The sequence below is a fragment of the Lagopus leucura genome, unplaced genomic scaffold, assembly GCF_019238085.1.
Source record: "Lagopus leucura isolate 7727_CA_CO unplaced genomic scaffold, USGS_WTPT01 Super-Scaffold_100004, whole genome shotgun sequence".
Classification (NCBI taxonomy): Eukaryota; Metazoa; Chordata; class Aves; order Galliformes; family Phasianidae; genus Lagopus; species Lagopus leucura.
This window is the reverse complement of record NW_024962264.1, coordinates 1,890,892-1,909,098: the sequence shown is the minus strand read 5'-3', so window position 1 is coordinate 1,909,098 and position 18,207 is coordinate 1,890,892. Positions and strand designations below refer to the sequence as shown.

General features: G+C 39.3%; 1 long non-coding RNA gene across 7 annotated transcripts in view; it reads right to left on the bottom strand.

The window, feature by feature from the left end:
- The window catches only part of LOC122179754, a 50,294-nt gene that overhangs the window by 3,833 nt on the left and 28,254 nt on the right, over positions 1-18,207 (bottom strand). For 6 of the 7 annotated variants that reach the window (XR_006178813.1, XR_006178811.1, XR_006178817.1 and 3 more), the window contains one exon: positions 1,472-1,656. This is a non-coding gene — a long non-coding RNA (uncharacterized LOC122179754). Of the gene's footprint in view, positions 1-1,471; positions 1,657-3,205; positions 3,310-18,207 lie in introns of all 7 variants that reach the window. The other variant, XR_006178814.1, reaches the window with a different exon arrangement.

Below are 18,207 nucleotides of genomic sequence, written 5' to 3'. Positions count from 1 at the left end.
CAGTTTTTAGTTGAACACTGCACTAATAATGGGACACTGATTTGAAAATGTTCTATACAGATAGAAGAGCTATTTTATTTATCCACATTTCTGCAAATATTTTATAAATGCTTGATGAACCTAGGAGATACTGTGGCCTTCCATTCTTTCATTCTCTAGGTTCTGCTGTTAACTCAGTTCAGAACCAGTGGTATTTCCTTGGGATGCAGAAATATGAAGCACCTCATAAGGAAGAAACAAGTTACACTTTTCTGTTGTGTGTTCATTTTTTAGGTTGCAGTTTGTTCATAGCTTAAAAACTAGAGTATACAAACGCACTTTTTTGTACATCCATAGAGAAGTGAAAAAGTTGGCTAGCATTCTGTCAGTAATTACCTTTCTTTCCATTTATTGAAAGGAAGCAGAAGTCTACTGCTTTGTCAAAACACTGTATTAAATGAATAAGCACTTTCAAACAATCAATGCAAACCAATTAAATGTGACTCCATGCTTCTAAGCTAACAACCAGAGAGTTAGATTTAAATTGGGATTTTAGTCTGCAAAGATATAAGCTGCTCTTCAATGTAGCCTATAAAATTTACCAGCTATAAATGTCCTGCTCGGATTAGCAGTTTCCCCTCTGTAGGAGCATAACAAAGACACCCAACAGACACCTTAAAGCTCTGGAGGATATTAGTACAATGCTCAAAATCAGCAAAACCAAGTGTGGCATAGAAGCTGATCATTCAAAATCTCCCTATGTGGCACGGACAGCTGCATCTCTTGTTTCCTGTGCCACCTTGAGACATTAAAGCCTATATTATCATATCAGACACAGGTTTCCCAGCCTCACGTACTATGAGGAGATGGACACTGTGAAAGACGCAGCATGCCACGCTGAAGACATTTGCCAGTACTCAGAAGCTAGTTTTCCTCAGACTGCTGTCATACACTGTTCAGTGACTTTCATGAGAGTGCAGCAAATACTCCATACGGCTGGAGAGCATTGTCCAAACGCTGTTTGAGCTGCCTGGGGTCATGCCCACAGCCCTCAGCCTGAGAACCTTTTTCTCAAGCTCCTCCTGACTTTCCCCTGACACAGCACTGTGCTGCTGCTCCCTGGGGTTCTATGGTACCCTAACATCCCTATAGCCAAGTAGGGTAACAAACAGAAGACGATTTTTTTGTGCTGACAAATCAGTAGCTCCTCCTGTCAAAAAATAATGCAAATTAATGCAACCAAGAAAGGTGATTCACATCTAATTTAGACCTACTATAGATGTTTGTAAAGGAAATCTCATGCGGCATTTACAAGCATTATTCAAGGATTCTTGGACTCCTCAGCTGTCTATAGGGAACTGCAAGAGCTTACTTAAAGTTTACCTTCTATATGTGCCTCCCAGAAGCCTTAGACAGCCATTACAAAGTACCAGAAAGTGCTGAACAGTGTAAAGTAAAGTTTAACTGTGTTTACATTTTTACTCACACTCACCAAATACTGTTGGTAACATCGCACATTAATGACTTCCAGACTGCTTTCACCGTGGCTCAAGTTAATCTCCTTGATGAAAACAACCACCTTGGCATTCCTATGATGATATTTCTTCCTTTTTCATTCTCTCCACCTATGGCATCCATTCTCACATGTCAGATGTATTTTCCTGGAACAAAATTGTCCTGAGGAAATAGGATACATTACAGTCTCCTTCTGTTGGAAACGATACCAGCTCTTGCCCAGAACTACTTTTAAATTAAGAATATTGCTTAAAAAAAAAAAAAAAAAAAAAAAAGAATTAAGTTATCTTTAAAGTTTGAACAGTACAAACAGTAGCATAACATTCAAATTTGAGTATTAAAATATTTGGTTAGGCACAGTCATTTCAATACAAGTAATAACAATGTAAGAGGAACAGTGCTTTCTTTCATATTTTCTCTTTAAGAATAATTGGCTGTTGGGTACACAATTTTATCTGCTTTTGTGCTTTCATCCCTCAGTGAGGTAACCTTCAGTCAATAAAGTAAAAAAAAACCCAGCACAATGAAAAATATTCAGGCTTATATACTTCATTTAATTCTATAAACTTTGATAAAAGACGTGTGTGCTTATTATTTAATGCTGTTTCTCAGAAGTGTTTGTATTTAAAACATTACTTTGACTCTCAATTAAGATTCAGAGAGGAGGGAGCCATTAAAGAGTTAGTGAAAAACACGCTTGGTTACTCTGAAGTCTGCAGCTCTGGATGGAATGGTGAGCAATCATTTTTGTGTTGCAAACACCGCTTCCACCAGGTGCAGGTGCTTTATTCTTGTTTGCTGTTCAGCTTTCCATTGCTTCCCCCAGTGTAAATTAGTGGTTGGAAAAAAAGCAGGAGGGTGGTAAGTGTCATTCTCACATTAGTGCCAACTGCTTCCCAGGAGAACATGCTGTGGCAACATGATTAGGTTCTCTTAAAACAATATTGGGTTCTGCAGGTAATAAAGGCCAAGGGACACTGTGACTTAAATAAGAAAATGTTTAGCTTAAAAAGCTGCAGCGAGTTCTCTGGAGATTCTGGACATTTTAAATCTAAAGGATAGAAGAATGAAGAAGATCACATCTTGTGCAATTTGCCTTTACTGCAAAGAGAGTTAAACAATTCTGACTTTGATCCTGCAATCACATTTGGCAGTGTGAAGTTCTAGCTAGAACATAGATGGGCGATAATACAATACTGTAAAACAGCAAAACAGATTTTTTTTTGTTTAAACTCTTCTTTCTAAAGCCCAGCACTCCCCTAGGTAGACACTTTCCTCAGTTGATTGATTTGAAAACTAAAGAAAAGTTATCAAGAAAAATCATTATGTTGTCTCTCCTTAGGTATCCTGGCCAGTCAGCACCGAGAGAGGCAATCATGGATTTATTTGTCACTATTATGGGATTCATGGACTCAGACTTTAACAGCTCCATTTGCTCTGGTTCTGGCAGAAATTTGAAAAAAAAAGTTTGATTAGGTTTTGCTGTCTCTCTGGAATTATAATTTCAGAATATTCCAACAAGGAATTTCATGAATTTCTATAAGATTATGTCTATAATTCTATTACCATCTCAATAAATAGATTTTGGTGGTATTTTTTTCCTTTACTGCTACAGACATCCCTGTTTTCCACAGAACCTTCTTCATTAGTACAACCTATTCTTGCCTCTGCACATACTATGGAATTTCTGCCTGATCAAAAATCAACTCACTGTGATTCTGTCCTGAGGCCCATGATTAAAATCCTTATGCGTTAACCAGCTGGAGAGACCAGTGGTAGCAGCTGCAGCTGGTCTACATGATTTCTCTCTTCATCCTGCAGAAAGTGATAGTTAAAAAAACCCAACAAGATACACACGGACTCTTTTGGGATTTTAGCATTTGACTGCTTTTAAAAATTCTCCATGAACTTGCCCTCTATTTTTAATAGGGAATGACAGAATATTTAGCTGTTTTATAAATACGGAATACCACACGTCTGAGCGTGTTATTACAACAGTAACACTGAAAACACTGTTTATGAAGAATTTTACTGAGCCTCAAATAAAATACAAACTGTAGGGGTATAAAAATTCAGCATCTGATGTTACCTACCAATCACATTAAAAATGTTAGCAAATTCAATTTCACGTGATAACTAATATAAACATCCACCTCTTACAGATTAAAAATGATCAGATGAAACTATTCATGTAATTTAACTTCTGAATTAATGTGAAAATGCCCTTGTTTTAAGATTTACTTGAGTTTCACAGACAATCCTATTCTTTCTCCACATCTACACTTTTTATATAGCTGCTGTAAAGTCAGATTAAAGCTCATGTTTCTTCTTTTTGTTATAGATTTGAGTAATAGTCTGTCATTAAGCTAACCAAGCACTTCTTTAGTCTGGGCAGCAAGGTCAATGTCTAGAAAGAGGAAACCTGCACTAAGATTTATTTACATATTTTTAGTATTGCAGAGATCTAAAATAAATAAAGCATTCTTGTGCTTAGTTAAAAGTGTGTGTTAAATAACAGTAAGATATGCTTGATATGTAAGTAACAAAATTATCTCAGACCACAGAGAAAGCATGAAGCAGGACGTGAAATGCTAGACCCATGAAAGACACGAATGCAAGATTAGAGCATTAATTTGCATAATTCATTTTTAAACCAAGGTTTTTTTTGTGTGTGTACATTGATGTGTAGGCAAACCCACTGGGGAAGAAAAAGCACATTGGCAATTCTTGGACAGGAAAAGGAAACTGTTTCCTGATCTTTATTTCTTCCAGCGTGGCACCATCATTCCTTGCAATACAATTTATTGGAGCAACTCCTGTTATATTGTCTGTACAATTGCTATCTTATAGAACATAGAATCACCAAGGTTGGAAAAGACCTAAAAGATCATCCAGTCCAACCGTTCACCTATTCCCAATAGCTCCTACTAAACCATGTCCCTCAACGCAACATCCAGCCTTTCCTTGAACACCCCCAGGCTCGGTGATTCCACCACCTCCCTGTGCATCCATTCCAGTGCCTGACCACCCTTTCTGAAAAGTAATACTTCCTCATGTCCAGCCTGAATCTCCCCTGCCGTAGCTTGAAACCATTCCCCCTGGTCCTATCACTAATGACACAAGAGAAGAGGCCGACCCCCAGCTCACTACAACCTCCCTTCAGGAAGTTATAGAGAGCAATGAGCCTCCTCTTCTCCAGGCTGTTTATGCAACTGACAAAGCCCATACATATGATTTAGTGACTATCTTCCACTTCCAATCTCTGATGCCTGCCTAATTCACAGTGCCCAACATCTAAACAGAATAACTTCTGGTAACAGAAATGAATCATAACAAAAGATTCATAATGAGGTATTTTGAGCATCTGAAAACTACACTTTTCTTCTTTATCTTCATATTGAATCAAAAATCATTATCTTTCTTCAAGTTCTATCTGAATGAAGGTTGTTGCTTAGGAAAGTGCAGCAAATTCCTCCCCATACTCCACTAACAAATGGTACTGATCACAGCTTTTTCCAGAAGATCTCATCTTGACTCATTGAAGCCTGGTCTAGTATTAAATGTGGAGGTTGGTAGCCCTACCTGTGACAGGGGGTTGGAGATTCATGACCCTTCCAACCCAGGCCATTCTGTGAAGCCATGGCCACAATTGTCCTGTGCTATTTATTTGTACATCAGCCATACCTGTGTTCTTCCAAGACAGTTTAATTCCTGTTGCTTGCACCTGATTCAGCCTAGCAGTATAGGAAAAACTGGTAATGAGAAAGGGCTGGTAACACACTGCCTAAAGATGGCTTCTAAAAGGAAGGAAAGATTGACATAGATCCCAGCTGAAGCGTAGGCAAGGTGGAGGGCTGCAACAAATACTTACCTGAAAACATTTTTGCATAATGCATATTCTAATGCTCATATTTAGCTATATGCTCAAACCCCTTTTCAGCTGGGGCAACGCATGAGTACTACGATTTCAGGACATAAGACTATTGCTATGACTACACATATATTACACCATTCATCCACAAACCATACACTAGTATCACATTTATTTGCATATATTCCCTTATGTATTTTTTTTTCTAATTTAAGAAGCAGATACTAAGCAATTGATGTTATTTGTATTCAGCAGCTCACCCAGGCTAGGTTGCAGGTCACATATTGGCTCAGTGCAAGGTGCACTTTTGAAGATAACTATTTAATTTTCTCTTCCTTTTCTCTTAGTTCCACTGAGAATGGAACATCTTAGCATTAAAAAAATGTGTACCTCAGCAACTACATTTCACATGATTTGAAGTATGAGGTAATGGCAACGTAATAAGTACACAAGTACTTAGAATTCAAACTTTCTGTTCCCCACAAATAGTAAAATACAAAGCACAGCCTAACTGACTCTCTCAATGCCCATTAAATGCCTAGGTACAGAACAACTAGCAATGGGTCCACTACATTATAAGGTACCGAATTCCTGCAGCGCCCCCTGGACCTTCTTAGAGATGAAAACTAGTAAGGTGGTGCAAAAAACACTGTGACCTCTGTAATCAAATCCTTCTGCTGTGTCTGTTAGCTGCGTGGTTGCCAACCTTAAGAAGAAGGGGAGAGGGGAGGGAGGAAGCAAAAAGACAAGGCACAGCTGCTATCTGGCAGCTTGCAATTCATAATGTCAGCAAGCAAGCCTTAAACAGACTATTGGCAGCAGCATGGTAGAAAAGTCGTCTCCTTTTCCCTTTCCATAATACTTCTCAGTATCTAACAGTGTCACGAGTTAATAGCTGGCTAAAAAAATGGTTTATAGATAAGGAAGACGAGACATGCACAAGATATCTAGTGAGCAACATTTAATTGCACCATTACAATTCAGTGCTTTGAATTTAAAAAAAAAAAAAGCTTACTTATTTCACGAGTTTCCCTTTATTCAGCTCCCTCTCACTCCAATACAGTAGGGTGCAGAGTGTTCTCATAGCTCTCCTACAGTTCTCAGGCCAGGTCATTTATAGGAATGCTATTCTACCATCAAGATCAGTATTTCCTCTTTTCCTCATTCTCTTCCCTTCCTTTCTAAAGCCATTTTGCTACTTCATGTAACCCTCTTCCACATTTTTACCACTAACCGTTCTCTGCTGCCTCCCCTTCCCCATGTCCCTTCCTCCCACCCCTGCCTTCTGTGCCTCATGGATGGGGTCAAACAGAACACTCAGCCAGCAGTGCCCTCGCCCCAGCCTGCCCGTTTCCTTCTCACAGAACGCCTGTTACTCCTCAGACACAGCTACTCTGCTGTCCTCTCCTGCAGTGATGCTTCTGCCTCTGTCACTCACCTGTTCTCACTAAGGCAAGCCTCCTTCCTGTAAAGTAAACATCCATCTCTTGAACTGTTTCCTTTGCTTCTGCTTCACACTGAGAACCTTCTCTGTTAATCTCTGCTTCCCTACCAGTTTTTCCTTCAAAATGATGCTCTGCTGTAACATCTGTTGGTGGTAGGTTCACTCTATCTTTGAAACCTTTGGCTAAATTCCTCCTTTGTTGCATTTTCATTTATTTTGTCTAAACCTTGAATACTCTAAGTTATTTTTCTGTGCCTTATGTCTACCATATCTAACTCTCGCTACCTGCTCTTAGTCCTTTACCTCATCACTCCTCTGACTCCCTAGATCCTACATTTCATGACTTTATCGACAGCACTTCACACTTTGAACAATTCTTCATTTTCTGTTAAGCTCTCTCCTACGTCTTCTGCCAAAAATATCCCCCAGCATCAGCAGTGCCACTTCCAATTACACCAAGGTTCAGCTGTCTGCTAAGATGCCCAGTGAGGAGGTGCCACAGACTGCAATGCCCTGCTGAGGGGCAGCAAACCCTGAGGTACCACTTCAGAAATCATTGATTTACTCACAGTCATCCACTTGGCCAGGCACTGGTCAGGCTAAAAGAAAATGCCCATACAGGAGAGTAACCAGTTTCACTTAATCTTATGTTAGAGACAATGTGTTCTGCTACACCATGCTACGTCTGCTACAGAAAATGGAATAACTCTGTGTCCCTGGAGTTGCTTGTGAGGCCACTGGGCAATTTATAGGTGGATAAAAGCTGCATTTGAAAAGTATGAAGTTGGTAATAAATAAAAAGAAGGTTATCTGGAAGTTTCCAAAGCAACTTAGCTTTTAAGAGAAAGTCAACTACACACTCAGGAGAGAACAAATCAGTTGGTGGTTGTTATTTCCTAGAGAGATTTTTTTTTTCTTTTTCTTATTATTTTTTTCTTAATTTCTTTAAATATAGCTGACAACTTCTATAGTCCTAAAACGTCCTATGACAAGATTTACATCAGAATGCCACTCTCATTGGCTTCCCTGCTCTGCTGTCTTTTCCCTACCAACAATTTCAGCATTTTCAAACACATAAACTTGTTACTTTGACCATTCTTGGAATAAATCTGTGACCAGTTTCAGGCATGCTATAAGCTACAGCTACTAAAATCATGTTCAACTTTGCTGACATGAGGATCATCCTTTCCAAAAACAATACAATGAAGTTCTTTGGTTGACAGATTGAAATGAAGGATTTGAGTAATAAAATACATGCATGCATACATACACACACACACACACATATATATTTTTGCCCAAATATTAACAGCACAGCTTTGGAGAATGTTTAAAATCTGTTCAAATAAGTGAACTGAAAAATATCACTGTGGAGTTTAGCTTGTGCATGCTCTGACCACTTTAAAGCAAAATAGGAGCATGGTTCTCCTGTTAACATTGAACAGTGCAGCCTTGACAAAGCAAATTAAATTATAGCTTTTTTCCTTCATTTCCTTTAAAAACAAACAAACAAACAAACACTTTTCAGAGAAATTATTTCTATTAGGAAAATATTAATACACTTAGAGAGGATCTGTTCAGAGCTCTTTTAATACCCTGGGTGCCATTCCAAATTATTCAGATTCAGAGACACAGAAAAAAACCTTGCTAGCATGATTAGGAAAATGGAAAAAGACTGTTGCAAAAGTACCTCAAGACAGAAGAGAAAAAGAGAACAAGTCCCTTAACACCCACTGTCTGTGCTGCTAACACTGCTAAGCATGTGCTTATTGTCTTATTGGGTTACTGACATTAGATAAATGGAAAATCCTACTTACCAGCCTAATACATGACAGAAAGAAACAGAAAGAAAGAATGTGTGGCTGCTTTCTTAAAATACTTGGTGGATGAGCAGGGGATGGAAGTCCCCATAAAAGAATGAGGAGAACAGATGATGCCAACATGAAAATACATGACTAACAAGAAGTACAGAAAGACATAAATGGAAATAACACTGTGCAATTATTTGGAGGGTACCAAACTATCACCAAAAGGAATCGGGGGTGTGAATGATAAGTAGAAACATGGGAACTGATGTCTATGGAATGGATTCTATTGAGTTCTTTGTCGTTTGTAGCATAAGAAACAGCGGCCAGATAATCAAAAAGCTTCCTTCCAGGTCTTTGAGAAATCAAAAGGAGATAATGAAGGCTTAAGAAACATTTAGTGAATTTTTTTTTCAGGGCTTTCCTTATAAGCTTTCTTCTGAGCTGTAGTGTTTCATCAGTATTTCAAAATAAAGTGAATAATAAAAGAACTATACACACGTAAGACTTGAGACATAGGGGGACATGGAGATTTTGGCAGTCTCTCTTTTGGATATTACTGCTTAATAATAATCTCTTGGGATTGTTCATTTAGCATGACAGTTTATAATCGAGTATTTAATAGAGAGAAATGGTATGCAAATAGACTAATTATAAAGCAAATTATACAAAGGGATGCAGGAACTGTCAATATAAGCTACATTCAAACAGTAAGAATTATAGGCTACTACTTGTTATTTTCAGAAGGAATAAAATAGTACCGTAATTAAAATAGTATTTAAAATAGTACAAAAGTAAAGTTGTTTTGCTTTTTTTTTTTTTAATACATGTATATAATTAATGTGTGTTTCAGCTATGAAACACGATTCTTTAGTTTCCTTAAGAAAACTCCTTTAGGCTTTTGTGAAGGTCTGAGACTGTGAACAGCGACTAACCGAAGTCAAATTTTGGTGTTCCCTACTTCCAAATCTTCAAAATTGCCCAAAGTGTATGAAGAAATTTCAAGGAAATCTGCACGTGAAGGGGAGGGTGCCCTTCTGATTCATGGCCCTAACTGGCTGTGTAGTTCCAGGCACTGCTGAAATACACACGTGCTTGTAGTTCTGCAGATGTGCACTGTGTGGGAGCTTCCTCATTCAGAGCAGGAAAATACTCCTCTGACTGAAATACAACACACCACTTTGCCTCGGACTACAAAACGAACAGGAATCAAGCATTTACAGCAGAACAAAAGATGACCTCAGCAACAGCAAAATAACTAAGGTATTAGCTCCCTGTTACACCTAAGTTCTTCCAAGGCAACTATGCTGAGAAAATGCATTTATTACTCTCAGTTTTTCTATGGCATGTATCTCAGGTGCCTATGATCTCATTCTTCAAACAGCACTGAGTTGCCAGGAAACATTCTTCATATTACTGCAATGCAGATGCACCTGTAGAACCATTAGGGCTTCTTGGGGTTTCGTGTAGGAAGTTGTCCTGACCAAATCAGGTCAGCTGCACCTTCATAATGCCCCAGAATACAACTCATTTGAAAAGTCAAGGTGTGAGTGACAGAGGATTCTTCTATATATATTTTCCATCTATGACTTGAATAAGCAGATGTAATCATGACCAGAAGTAATCCATTGCATAACGTTCCAAGAAAAATGTTCCAAACACGCTTTCCTGGATAAATAAATGGAAATAAAACATTTTCTTTTCTCTTTCTGAAACCAAATATTTACCCACTGTATGTTGCAGAAGTACCTCAAGACAGAAGAGAAAAAGAAGTCCCTTAACACCCACTGTCTGTGCTACTAACGCTGCTAAGCATGTGTTTATTGTCTTATTGGGTTACTGACGTTAGATAAATAGATACTGAAATTACTTGCTATTTATACACGTTCCATGATGCTTCATGATCATAAGGCAGAGCTGAATCTATTTTCCTTGTGCGTATCTAAGCCTATTTAAGAACGTATATTTATATATGTAGACTATTTGAAAGGGATTTTTATCTGAGCCTTATGAACTTCACTTACTTGATGTGTGTTTCCTTTGATGGTTCCTGGACCTAGAGTGATCATTATATTTATATCTACCCATTAAAATGCTGTAGACATGATCTTAATACCTTTCTCATTTTCTTAGAACTAGGGACTTAGAACTGCTGCTTAACTCATCTAAGATAATTCACTGTTAAGTTAAACATAGAATAAAATCAAATGACACTTTCTTCCTCAAGGTAACAGAATATAATTAAAAAGTGCCTGAGGAGTTAACATACAGCACTTGCCATTTAAAAAGAACACCTGTGTGCAGTTTATCACTTCTAGTCGAGGTTATTAAACAGTTTTATTAGGAAATGCATTATTTATTAATGCATATCGAGTCAACCCTTTGTTGTCACATCTCTTTCTGACTGGAGAAAAAGAAAGGTCACTGAAGCTCTGGCATTTGTCAGGAAGATGAACGTGAACAAAAGAACGGCTGAGTTTAGGGAAACTGTCCAGCCTCATCTGTCTCTAGAAACCTGTGGCATTTCCTTGGAAACTAGACAAATTCAGAATTTCGAGGCCTACATTTTAAATACTTGGAAAATTGCTATTTTCCAGTGCTTAGAGATATAGGAGGAAAATGCGAGGCATAACATTCACAGCGGACTACTGTTCTAACCAGAAAACCAAGCAAGATGCTGAGAGACAGCTGTGGGAAGTGCAGAAGAATCCCACAGCTGGACCAGCTGCCTCTCCTTCTTGCTGTAGGAATCACCAGACCATTACAACAAAGACAGATGCTCGCCTAACCATGGTTCTGTTACAAGCCTATCTTTACAGCCTTTAGCTATTTGCCATTTTTACTAATTTTACTGGAAAGAACACTCTTCTCTTGCACAGCTTAGGGTCGGTCTGTCTTCCTGAGCCACCCCATTTGTCGAGTAACTGCTTCAGAAGATTTTTGTCTTTGTACAATATACTGATTGGGTTCTTACCAGCGGCGTGCCAAAACATGCTGGAAGGAGTACAAATTGCTAGGAATAGTAAATCCTTCTGGAGCTGCCTTTATTTTTAATTCCCCTCAGTGAACTTTGTCAGATCCTTGCAAAGTTGAAGTAAACTAAAAATAGCATTGCATTTCCTCCATTTCAAGAGAGAGAGGGAACTAAACAAATGGAACTGTGCTGTTTTTGGAGCAGCTACGGTGATCCTGTAATAAGAGCACTTTGTCATCTCACAACACGTAATATTCTGTGGGGATTCTATTGCCACCAGTCAAACACAGTAACAGAGACCCTTACTTTCCAGCAGAGGGAAATTTCTGACTTCATTTCATGACATAGAATAGGCAACAGAAATGACTACTTTTTCAGCCGTCATTCACAGCGGTGGGACAGTAAGTCCTTACATGCACCAGTTCCTGTCAAAGGTAGCAGAAAACTATCCCCATTAACCACAATGGAGTTTAAACTGGACTTTAATAGAGCACAGCATGCTAAGGCTTCACATTCATTTTTCCAGGAAACTGTCCTCTATGCTAAAACCTACAAAAAGATTTTGAAACAAAGCAGATGATGGTGCTTTCATAGTTTAAGATTTGGGAAAATTCAGTGGTGTTGGTCTGATGAGATGTTTGACAAAGTACAAGAAAACATGCTGTCCTCTTTAATCCACTAAAGAATGGTAAATTTTCAAGCTGGAACATTAAAGGCAAGAATTCTGATGGGGTTATTTTAGCTATTAAATCATCAGCCACACAAAACTGTTAAAGAGAACATTAAATTGCCTGGAGTTCAGCAACAGACTCAGTACACTGAGTGTGAAACTTTATGACTGACTAATAGCAAACAAGTTGAACTAATAAGGCTTCAACTCTTGCTTTTAAGTTTCAATACAGGAGAAATACAATCCACAGAAAAGGGGAAATCTCATTAAATTTGCACTTAAAACAGAAATGCAGGCAAATTTTAAAGTATTTAAGTTTTCCTACTTCTCTTTTTTTTAAAAAAAAGATGAGCTAGGTTAAAAAAAAGTTACATTTCTCATTTAAAGAATTTTGAGCACTCGTGGATGAGCATTTTGAATTAATTAAATAATTTCGGTTTTGTAAGGCAGTAAAACTAAGCGTGTTCTTCATTTGACAAACAGAAGCTTGGACTGTTTACATTCAGCCATCATCATGCAAGAATGGTGGAATCCATAAAGGCACAACATTCTTCTTTCAGCTAAGATTCCAAAACTGCAGCTGATTTGGCAAAAATGTCAGTGGAAAAAAAAGAGATGTGAGACTCCCAGATGGTCACCCTAACTCTATTCATCACTACATTGAAGATTGTTTGTGTCAATTATAGGGAGACCAAACCAAAAGAGCCTTCTATGTATATCCGATATACCGTAAGCTCATGCAACTCTAATAGTATCACATGGAGGCTTCACAGAAGCCTCAGGAACAAAGACACATCACCCAAGAGTGTGCTGTATGAGGACTGTATTAATCTTTATGACCCAGCTGAGAGTATAAATGGTTGAAACAGACTTTGATAAGAGCAGGAGTTTTTCCTCTCAATTCTCTTCTGCTTTACATCAATCTCAGCTCCAACATAAACTCAGTTAGGTTTTGACAATTACTCACACCCTCAGAGCAGTAGTGTTAGCTTAGGTAATAGCTTCCATTTAAGCACTGTAGAATTGCCTTTTGTATCTTTAACCATGAAACAAGTGAAGTGACCTACAGAAATTCCTAATAAAGTGATTTCTGAACACAAAAGAACAAAGTATTACTTGTTGCAACCTCTCTGCTGGGAGCAAGTCCTTATGTATTAACATTGTTCAAGGATTTTATTGGCAAATCCAGAAGATATCAGGAGATACTAACCATTGAAATGCTATCAAGGTTAATAAATAAACTTTCAAGGACACTGTGATTTTCTTCCATGAATTCTTAATTATTTGAAGTATCACACAAAAGAGAAAAAGTTTCTGAGACAAAGCACACTACTTCTCTGGTTAAATGCTGCCTTTGAAGTCATTTCCCCTTCTGTGTCTTTTATGCCTTAATGAATTCTCATGCCTCCTGCATCCTGGGAAAGAAAGGGGAACAAGCAAAATGTTCTACCACAAACTAGACAGCTGACTGCAGGAAGGCATCATACAAGTCTCTCTGACATTCCTACAGCCAGGAAGAAAGACTTGGAGAATTTCATTGTCTGTGTCTCATCATAAACCGAAGCAAGTGTGGTTAGCTGTCCTGTGGGAAGAAGGGAAGAGATGCACACGTACAGAACAAGCAGGCAGATGTTTTGAATGGTTTTGCAGAAGCTCTAAAGAAGAGGATCAACATGGTATTGGTATGTCAAACAGATGGCCCAGAAATAAAAGGTGGAAGCTGAAAGAGGAACTAAAGCTATACTTTTAGGAGACAGAAGCACAGATGAAGCAGTATGGCAGAAAATAATTTTGCTGTCACTGGGAACCAAAAAAAGAAAATCAGTTATTCAGCTAGCTAACATTGTTGCAGGAAAGACAACATGGCACTGCAGGGTATTTAGTAAGTACATCAGTAAGGGGTTATTCTTTTAGTTACAATGGTGGAATCTCAGTCGGCAAGACAACACTCAGTTTGAAATGTGTTCTTAGAGAAAAGACAAATAGAAACTCTAGGAGAATGATCAGAATGATGAGAGGTTTACAAGGCAAGATGACAGTTTATTTTCTTTTGGAAAAATAATGGAAAAGAGTCTTGGAAAGGAATTATTTAGATTACAGAAGTATTTGTTGTTGGCTCTTCAGAAATGAGCTTTCTCCTCAGGAAAAAAAAAAAGGTCAAAATGTTGGAGAGCTGTTAGTGCTCTCAGAACACAAACTACAGCGTGGATAGGGAGCATCAAGCAGAAAAAAAGAACAGGCGACACTATCTGAAGACGCAAACATCAGAAGACATGCCTGGTGCCACCTCCTTGTCCACAGAGACATTCAGCTGGAACAGGATCCACTCACAGGTATATATATACACACATATACACACACTTTTTTTTTTTCCTTATTGTTGCAGCAATCTGGAGACCTGCTAGTGAGGTGTGGGAGTGTGTGGAAGGATTAGCTGCTGGTTAGCCTATCTCCTGCTACTTGCCCTGTCTGTATATTACCTCTTATTATCTCCAAGAATTTGTCAGTCCTCTTCTGATTCACAGAGCAAAATTCCCTTAGAGCAACTTAAATGAACTAAGTCAAGCTGAGAGCCCAGCTGTGACAGTTTCCTTACAAGAGAACAAGAAAAACTTAACCATTTTCATAAGTGAAGCATCAATAATCACATTATTTCTTCAGCATGAGCCGACATTTTACACCCAGTTTTTGTCATTGATATGGTGCTTTTTATTTGAATGTTGCCTCCTACCAAGGCTATCCTGAATGTTGAGAATAAGCAGGTACACAGACTGGGGTTTTTTTGGCTTTTCTTTTTTTTTTTTTTTTTGGTGGAATTGTAGATTTTACTTAAAGTAATGAAACGCTTTACTTAAAGTAATCAAAACAGCACAGCTGTGGCATTGAAGAGAACTAGGCACTTCTACTACCAAATCTGTGACATTTTCTTAACAGAAATATAAACAAAAGAGATGACAGAAATACAAACGGCCACTGAGCTTTCAGCTTCAATCTAGAGCATGATCCAATGTACCACGTGCTAATGACTTTGGGATAAATTTCTCTATGGAAATAATACAAATGCTGCATAAAGATTTTTTGTTTACTCCAAGAACAAGTAAATACCATTTTACATTCTATGCAATGCCTCCCAAAGAGCTTGTCCCCTATCAGAAGGCAGCATGCAATAGCTACGTCAACCATTCATCAGAGGTGCCTCTTTGGCATGTTACATAGCAGATTTTAGCAGGACCCACAAGGTCTTTAAGACAAATTAAGAAGTTTGTCGCTTCCACTGCAAGACACAGGGAAAGTGTCAGTGCTAACAGTGTGAGTTAGATTTTGGCTGGGACACTGTGGTCTGAGACTAAGATCATTCAGTCTTGTTTTGCTTATTTAAGAAATTATTCTTATAGGAAAAATATTTATGGCACGGTGACTTACTCATAGAAGAGACTAAACACGTTCACGTTCAGTTTCAATTTCAACTCTGTCACAAGGGATCCCCTGTGATATGCTAGTTTAATTGTACTTAAAAAAAAGTAAAGGATATTAAACATCAAAAATCACACTATCCTCTTATATGTATTTTCTGCATATTTATCATCCTTGCTGAGTTGCTCTTTCACTTCAGACACTAAGAGCTTCACCCTCTTCGGGGCCACAGCTCAGCTCCAGAACACCCTCAAACCCTGAAGATGCTTTGGTTCAGCTTTCAGACTTTGCTGCATATTACTCAGTTTACTCCTTCTCAAATTGACCCTAGCTAGGGCAGCATATTTCAGTGGTCATATTTTAGCAGAAGATCCCCTGCTCCTGCAAGGTTATAGTCTTAGAAGGGTGAAGCATCTGAAGTATTGCAAGGCAGTTTTTTTTTTCCCCAGCTCAGCTTCTAAAAAGCTGCTATGTCCCCTCCTTAACTTCTTTCAGCTCTGTTAAGATTAATGAGTCCAGTTTAGGACATGAAGTGGTCTGTTAATCCTTAGCTGTCCACTTTTCTGTTCACAGACCCCATGAAGAGAGAGATCTCTTCTGCTGTAAAAATAACACTAAAAATGTTAACCTGAAACCCCATATGTCTTCCTGGGCAATAATTTTTAAAACTTCAGTGTAAGTAAGGAAGCACTAAAAGGACAATTAGCAGAAGGTATACAAAGTCTGTTCATATAACTAGACAGAAAAAATTCAGATAATTTTGCACAGGAAAAAAATGGATTCTAAATGAGTATAAATTTAATCCCTGTAGATATGTCCTCTGGGTTAAAAAATGAAGAAAGAAAAGTACTGGGATGAGAACAAATGAGCTAATGGTGGTCATACGCACTTTTGGAACAGATAAGAGGAGAAAGTTTCTACTTTCTTCTTTTTTTTTCCACAAAAAAGTTGTGGATCATTGTCTGTTAGAAACGGCAAGAAACTTAATTATAGTCCAGATGTACTTGTTACATCTTTGGAAATGACAGTATAACATTATTGCATGTGATAATATAACAGTGAAAAATGTTAGTCCAAAGAAAATGCATTACTTCTAACAGTGCTTGCAAGAGAAATTAAGAAGTCCGTTATGAAGTCTATCCCACATGCCAAGATTCAAGTGTTAAAAAATTTTCATAGAATCATCATAGAATGGCCTGGGTTGAAAAGGACCACAACACTCATCCAGTCCCAACCCCCTGCTGTGTGCAGGTCACCAACCAGCAGCCCAGGCTGCCCAGAGCCACATCCAGCCTGGCCTTGAATGCCTGCAGGGATGGGGCATCCACGGCCTCCTTGGGCAACCTGTGCCAGTGCCTCATCACCCAACTGGGTGAAAAACTTCCTCCTAACATCCAACCTAAACCTCCCGTCTCAGTTTAAAACCATTCCCCTTTGTTCTATCACAATTTTCCCTTGTATATAGCCATTCATCCTCCTGTTTATACGCTCCCTTCAAGCATTGGAAGACCACCATGAGGTCTCCCCGCAGCCTTCTCTTCTCCAAGCTCAACAAGCCCAGTTCCCTCAGCCTTTCCTCACACAGAGCTGCTCCAGCCCTCTGCTCATCTCAGTGCCTCCTCTGGCCCCGCTCCCAGAGCTCCACGTCCTTCCTGTGCTGGGGCCCCAGGCCTGGACGCAGCGCTGCAGATGGGGCCTCACAAGAGCCGAGCAGAGGGGGACGATCACCTCCCTCTCCTGCTGGCCGCCCCTTTTCCATGCAGCCCACAACACAGCTGGCCTTCCGGGCTGCAGGCGCACACTGCTGCCTCATGGCCAGCTTCTCGTCCACCACGACCCCAAGTCCTTCTGCGCAGGGCTGCTCTCAAGGAGATCTTCCCCCAGTCTGTATCAATACCTGGGGTTGCCCCGACCCAATGCAGCACCCTGCACTTGGCCTCGTTGAACCTCATTAGGTTCACATGGCCACTTCTCCATCCTGCCCAGGTCCCTCTGGATGCTTCCCTTCCCTCCAATGCATTGACTGCACCGCTCAGCTTGGGGCCATCTGCAAACTTGCTGAGGCTGCACTCGATGCCATCATCTGTCATAGATGAAGATGCTGAAGAGCACCGGTCCCAAGACCGACCCCTGAGGGACACCGCTTGTGACCGGCCTCCACTTGACACAGAACCATTGATCACAGCCCTGTGGCTGCGCCCAGCCAATTCCCAATCCATCCAACAGTCCATGCTTCAAATCTCCTTACCTCTGCAATTTAGAGTAAAGGACATGGTGAGGGAACTACATCAAATTTCTTTACCAAGTCTTTTTGAAACCAATTCCCTACCACCACCATCCTAACTGGGAGAAAGAAAAGAATCATCCTCCGAGATTAGATTTTTACCCAAACTAAACTCAAGATAAACTTCCACGGCCATAATAGATATAAGGACATTCAAAGTGACATATCATTAAAACTATTGGAAACCAAAGAGGACACGGGTCAAGATTCTGGATGAAGAGGTTGCAGGAAGAACTTCTGGGGTGTAACAA